We start from the raw sequence: 6000 nt of genomic DNA, 5'->3' as shown, positions 1-6000 counted from the left end.
GTACGGAAATGTATGAAAAAACCCCAAACAAACTGAGTTACAGATAGGTAGCCGTGTTGGTCTGCCATGGTCAAAACAAAATAAAAAAATTCCTTCCAGTAGCACCTTAAAGACCAACTGAGTTAGTTCTAGGTATGAGCTTTCGTGTGCATGCACACTTCTTCAGATACACAGTGTATCTGAAGAAGTGTGCATGCACACGAAAGCTCATACCTAGAACTAACTCAGTTGGTCTTTAAGGTGCTACTGGAAGGAATTTTTTTATTTTGTTTTGACCAAACAAACTGAGGTAGGGTGTGCATAAGAAAGCATATACTAGTAAAAATAACATACAAAAATGAATTCTGTCAGGGAAATGGTTTTCAACAATGTGCATATGAGGTAAAATTTAATACAAAAATTTTCATGAGAACTTTGTAACATCTCTGAGACACCGTGGGGAGCTAAAATGGTGGCTAGACACAGCTGCCTGGTGCTGCCCAGAGTGCTGCTGCTACCCTGTTGGTGCTGACCTTTAAAGCCCTAAACAGCCTCAGCCCTGTATGCCTGAAGGAGCGTCTCCACCCTCATCGTTCAGCCCGGACACTGAGGTCCCGCTCTGAGGGCTTTCTGGCGGTTCCCTCACTATGAGAAGTGAGGTTACAGAGAACCAAGGGCCTTCTCAGTAGTGGCGCCCACCCTGTGGAACACCCTCCCATCAGATGTCAAGGAAATAAACAATTGTCTGACTTTTAGGAGACATCTGAAGGTAGCCCTGTTTAGGGTTTTTAATGTATAATGTATTACAGTTTTTAATATGCTGTTAAGTTGCCCAGAGTGGTGAGGCAACCCAGCCAGATGGGTGGAATATAAATAAATTATTATTACTATTACTATTGTTGTTGTTGTTGTTGTTGTTGTTACCCGTGGCTACCAGATAAGTCCAGAATAGGCCATCACCTGAGGAGAGGCCCTACCAGTGGGCATGTTGCCCCAGGATCACTCTCAAACCTACTGCTTAGGAGATACAATCACAGGTCTCCTGTTGTCTCATTTACTTGTATGCTTATGCTATTAAAACCAGGAGCAATTGCATCTCCCCAAGGTGGAGTGGGAAGGACGGCCATACAGCCATAGGCCTCCATATTTGAAAAGGAACCTGACGTGCCACTGTTACTGTTAAGTTGCGGGTGAACATATCAGACGACACAGCGATTCTTCAAACAGCTCTTGTTTATTCACAGGCCAGAACAGAACTGGGCTGAAGGGTTCAGCCAACCTGCTTATATAGAGCTCAACCACAAAGCAACAGAAACAACTTTCTGTAACTATCCAATCACGTTCAATTCCTTATTTGCATATGTGGACCTGAGTGAAAACTATCTACAGTATCCCCCTGCTGGCCCAGGCTGAGAACTTCAGTACATAACAGTTACAGTTTCAAAGGCAGCAGGAAAGATGTTCTGGGTTCTCTCTGCGACAAAGTGATTATGCAGCCAGCTCAGGTTCCTTTCCCTTTTGAGAAGGTGGCTGTGTATTTCTCCAGAGTGGGCAGTGCACGTGCTGGAGACCTATGGTGGCCTCCCTGGAATGCCCTCCAATGCCCAAATCTGACCTTATCTCCTGGCCTGAAGGACAAAAAGAACTGTTTGTCAAGGGGAGATTGGCAGGTACAGTAAGCAATCAAGCGAGAATCATTGCCTGGAGCCTCCGTGGAACCAAGAGGCCTGCTGGTTACGTAGCTGAACATCTGAAGACTAGGGCAGGGGAAAAGCCTCTAATATTTGTGCTTTCCTCATCACCTCCTGCATTTGCTGCCAGAGTCTGTGAGAGGCAGCAGAAGCCCAGCAGGGCCTACAGCTGGCTGCTTCAGAAGTCAATTCCGCAGCAGGAGATCTGGCTGCAGAATGGCCCTTGAGGTAGTTGTGAAAATCCTTTGAGATACGGGATATGGAACACAAATTTCTATTTGTGGCTTTCTGCGGCAGCACTCATCTGGTATCAAAGCGCAGATTTTTAAAATATATTTTTATTCTAGAAATGCATAGGAATGGGTTTAATAAGCACCCTGAAGCATCTTACATCTGCATAATTGGTACACTTCCCAGGAAACAGGCTTGATCCAGAGCTTTTGAATAAATCCACACCGTGTTTAATGTATGTATGTTTCCACCAAGCTGGTGGGATTACCTGCTCCCCCGAAGCAATTTGGAAGCAAGATGCGCCATGATATACACATAATTTCACCCCAAATGGTCCCTCATCCTCTAGGACTATGTGAGGAATTACAGACAGCAAGCAACAAAATGTTGAAATGTAAGGTGCTCCTTTTCAGGGTTCCACCCTCTTCCAGGATATCCCCCCCACACTTTTTTGATACTTCTGTAAATCTTAATTTCTCCTGAGCCTAGCTGATACCTCCCTCAAGTGCATGGATGGCAATATACGGAATGACACTTGGAGAACCAGTTCACTCATAGTACAGTGGTACCTTGGGTTACATACGCTTCGGGTTACAGACTCCGCTAACCCAGAAATAGTGCTTCAGGTTAAGAACTTTGCTTCAGGATGAGAACAGAAATTGTGCTCCGGCGGCGCGGCGGCAGCAGGAGGCCCCATTAGCTAAAGTGGTGCTTCAGGTTAAGATCAGTTTCAGGTTAATTACGGACCTCCAGAACGAATTAAGTACTTAACCCGAGGTACCACTGTATATAAAAGGGGGGGAGACATTTTTCTGCTTGAGGAACACATTCCTTTCTGGGCAAACTTCCAAGGGTCACATGTCAGTGGTGGGCATGTTAAGTATAATTCTTTAATGTACATTGAAATGGAAAATTTAATAATGTGCCTGTATTGTACTGTGAAACAGGGCTGCAAATTTCCATTGGAAGCTGAAGAAGAGTCTAACAGGTTAATCATTGAGTGAGGCTGTATCTCTGTGGCTCAGTCACAAGGTGTTCAACTAGTCATATGAAAAGGATTGGATTACAGCTCTGCGAATATGCTAATCTGGAGGCATCCGTCTTGGGTAGGGGTATCTCTTTGTTCCAAGCTACTGAAAAGAATGGACGTGTGAATCTCTCTCTCCAACAAACATCCTGGGGCTAATGGAGGCTGCAATGGAAAAGAGATGGAGCTTTGAATTTAACTCAGGATGCAAGATATTTGTAATCTAAGATACTATGCCTTATGCTGGGACTCGTATAAGAAATTATGCATCTAACTGAATGAAACTTTTATTGTTTTAAGTTGTTTTGAAGTTAAGTTCTGCAAGTAAAGCTTTTGAACCATATTTTTGGACTGGAGCATTTTGGACTGGAGCATTTTTATTTCAATACAAGAGCCCGTTTTTATTCATCCAACAGCTTCCAATGGGGCAAGGCCCGAGGCAAAACTGGGCAGAGCATCCAGGCAAACAAAAGGCATTATGAGAGTTCAAGGACATATTCCAGTTAGGCCAAAACACTCAAAGAGGACATGAAGCATGGCCGGTGAGGGATGTAGCCTGGGCAGAGGTCTGGGGGCTGCACACTGCTCCCTGTCCTAAGGCTTTCCACTCCTGGTATATAGGATAGAATGTATAAGCTGGGTCATGTATATAACACATAATAGGAAAGGAATTAACTCCTCTGTCTGAAGAGGAGTTCATAAATGAAGAGTTAGACTCTGAATATGTTGTTCAAGTATTCCAGCTCCAAACTAATTCCCTTCCGATAATGCAGTGAGGAATCTCCATTAATGCTAATGAATAGTGATTCTTATAACTGATGAATAATTTCATCTTGAGATGGGATCTAATAATAAATCCTTTTAATAGTGCATATAAAAGAAAATGGGAAGCCTCTGTTCCTCAACCAATTTTATCTCAAATAATTTTTGGGGAGGATGTATCAGGATGATAAAGCTTTTTGTACACTGGAAAGCAATGCAGAAAGTAGTAGTAATGACCATTACAACAAAAGTGGCACATAGCATTGTGGAGTTGGAATGCAGGAATCTCAACTAAAGCATCCATGACAGATGGCCATCCAACCTCTGCTTAAAAGCCTCCAATGAAGTCACATGGGTTACTTGAGTAGAAAAGTAATATAAATATATGAACTTCAAGATGACTAAACAAGTAAGTTTTGATGATGTTTTCCCCACTCCTTTCATTTCCCAGCACACAATTTCTGTTTCCTTCTTAAACGGCCAATTATTAGTATTAGTCTGACAAGTAAGAAGATACAAGTGCCTTTTTTTAAAAAAAAAAATGCATCTCTCAGCAAAACACACTGAATTGGAAATGTGTTTCATAACATATAAATTCATACCATGTATGATATGCAGCTGCGCAGAATGAATATTACATTAATAGTACAGGTTAAGTACTTAATTTGTTCTGGAGGTCCGTTCTTAACCTGAAACTGTTCTTAACCTGAAGCACCACTTTAGCTAATGGGGCCTCCTGCTGCCGCCGCACGATTTCTGTTCTCATCCTGAAGCAAAGTTCTTAACCCAAGGTACTATTTCTGGGTTAGCGGAGTCTGTAATCTGAAGCGTCTGTAACCTGAAGCGTATGTAACCTGAGGTACCACTGTATACTAAAAGGAAGACCATTCAGGATGCTTCCTGTTGACCACTGACAGCCCAGCCTTGAACTTCCAGCCATTTATGTACAATAAACCAATCAGCATTGTCCTACTATGAGAATGGAGATCTTCCTTGGAGAGTCTTCTCCAGGGTCCGTCACTTGACGAAGTGTGGTGGGCAGGCAGGCAGAAAAGCATTTTTGGTGGTAGTAATCCGTTTGTGGAATGCTGTCCTCAGAGAAGCTCAGCTGGGACTTATATTGCGTTATATTGAGTTACCGGTTCTCCCAAATGTTTTAATCACATTGTGTCAGGTGCTTTAATTTTCAAACTAAGTTCCCCCTTGCTTTGTTTAATGCTAGTTTCATGGTGGTTTGTTTTATTTATTTTTTGCTGCTGTGTTTTATGCTGACTTCTTTGTGGGGTTGTTGTTGGGAGGTATTGAGTGTTTTTAGTGTGAATTATATTTTGTGCTTTGTCCTGCATTGCCCTGATTAGAAATCATTTTTGGGTTCAGTTTTTAGCAAGAGATTGTTCCTTGGCTTAAAGAAACGCCCCATTATCTCACACCAGAGGCTTTAAATTTTATTTCAGCAGAACCAATGCTCACGTTCTTGTGAGCTTTTTTTCTCTGTTATAGAAGTCAAGCTCTTTTAAAAAAACAACAACCCAGAAAAACAGAAAAAGTGCCTTCTAACAACTTTAGACAGAGGAAACATGGGATGTTGGGAAATCAGAGGCTTATTAAGAGAAAGAATCTGGCACTGCTGATAACGAAAGGCTACAATCAAACTGCAGGAAGGGAGGAGGACAGAACAAAGAGGAAAATAATCAGCGAAGAAGGAGAAAGTGAAAGCTGTGAACACATAATTTCTCCACAGTCTGATCTTTAGATTAGCATTTTTTTAAAAGTGCATGAACTGGAGAAGAGAGATAAAATAAGAAGTCTAGAATCTGTGATAGGACTAGAGTATATGCCGGCCTTTGCCAATGTTGTGCCGTCCAGATGTTTGGAGCTACAACTAGCATCAAGATTAGACTTGGACACTTAAAGCATTGGTTTGACTCCTTGTGCTCCACTCTGTTTTCCCTTTGTTCCCGCCTAGGGCAGCTCTGCCTTCTGCCTGCCCCTCAGAGCCAGTGCCAGATTTATGTATAAGCTAAACAAGCTATAGCTTAGGGCCCCACTCTCTTGAGGGCCCCCAAAAAAATTTAAAGGGAAAGAAACAGGATGTACATTTCCAAAATATAAGATAAAAAACAAATAGAATAAAACCTACATACAGCAACTGTGTTTGTGTTGTGTAGGCTCCTATGGTGTAAGTAATGAGCCCTGCTTGCTCCCTAAAATATCACTGGTTTGCTCATTTCTATATATAGGGTGCCTATATTCTGCATGGACTAGTTGCATGGCAACATGTGCAAATGGCTTTAGATACCTATTAGGTCC

This window comes from Podarcis erhardii (assembly GCF_964252035.2).
Source record: "Podarcis erhardii genome assembly, chromosome: 12".
Classification (NCBI taxonomy): Eukaryota; Metazoa; Chordata; class Lepidosauria; order Squamata; family Lacertidae; genus Podarcis; species Podarcis erhardii.
The sequence above is the reverse complement of the archived record's forward strand: the minus strand, read 5'-3'. Positions refer to the sequence as shown.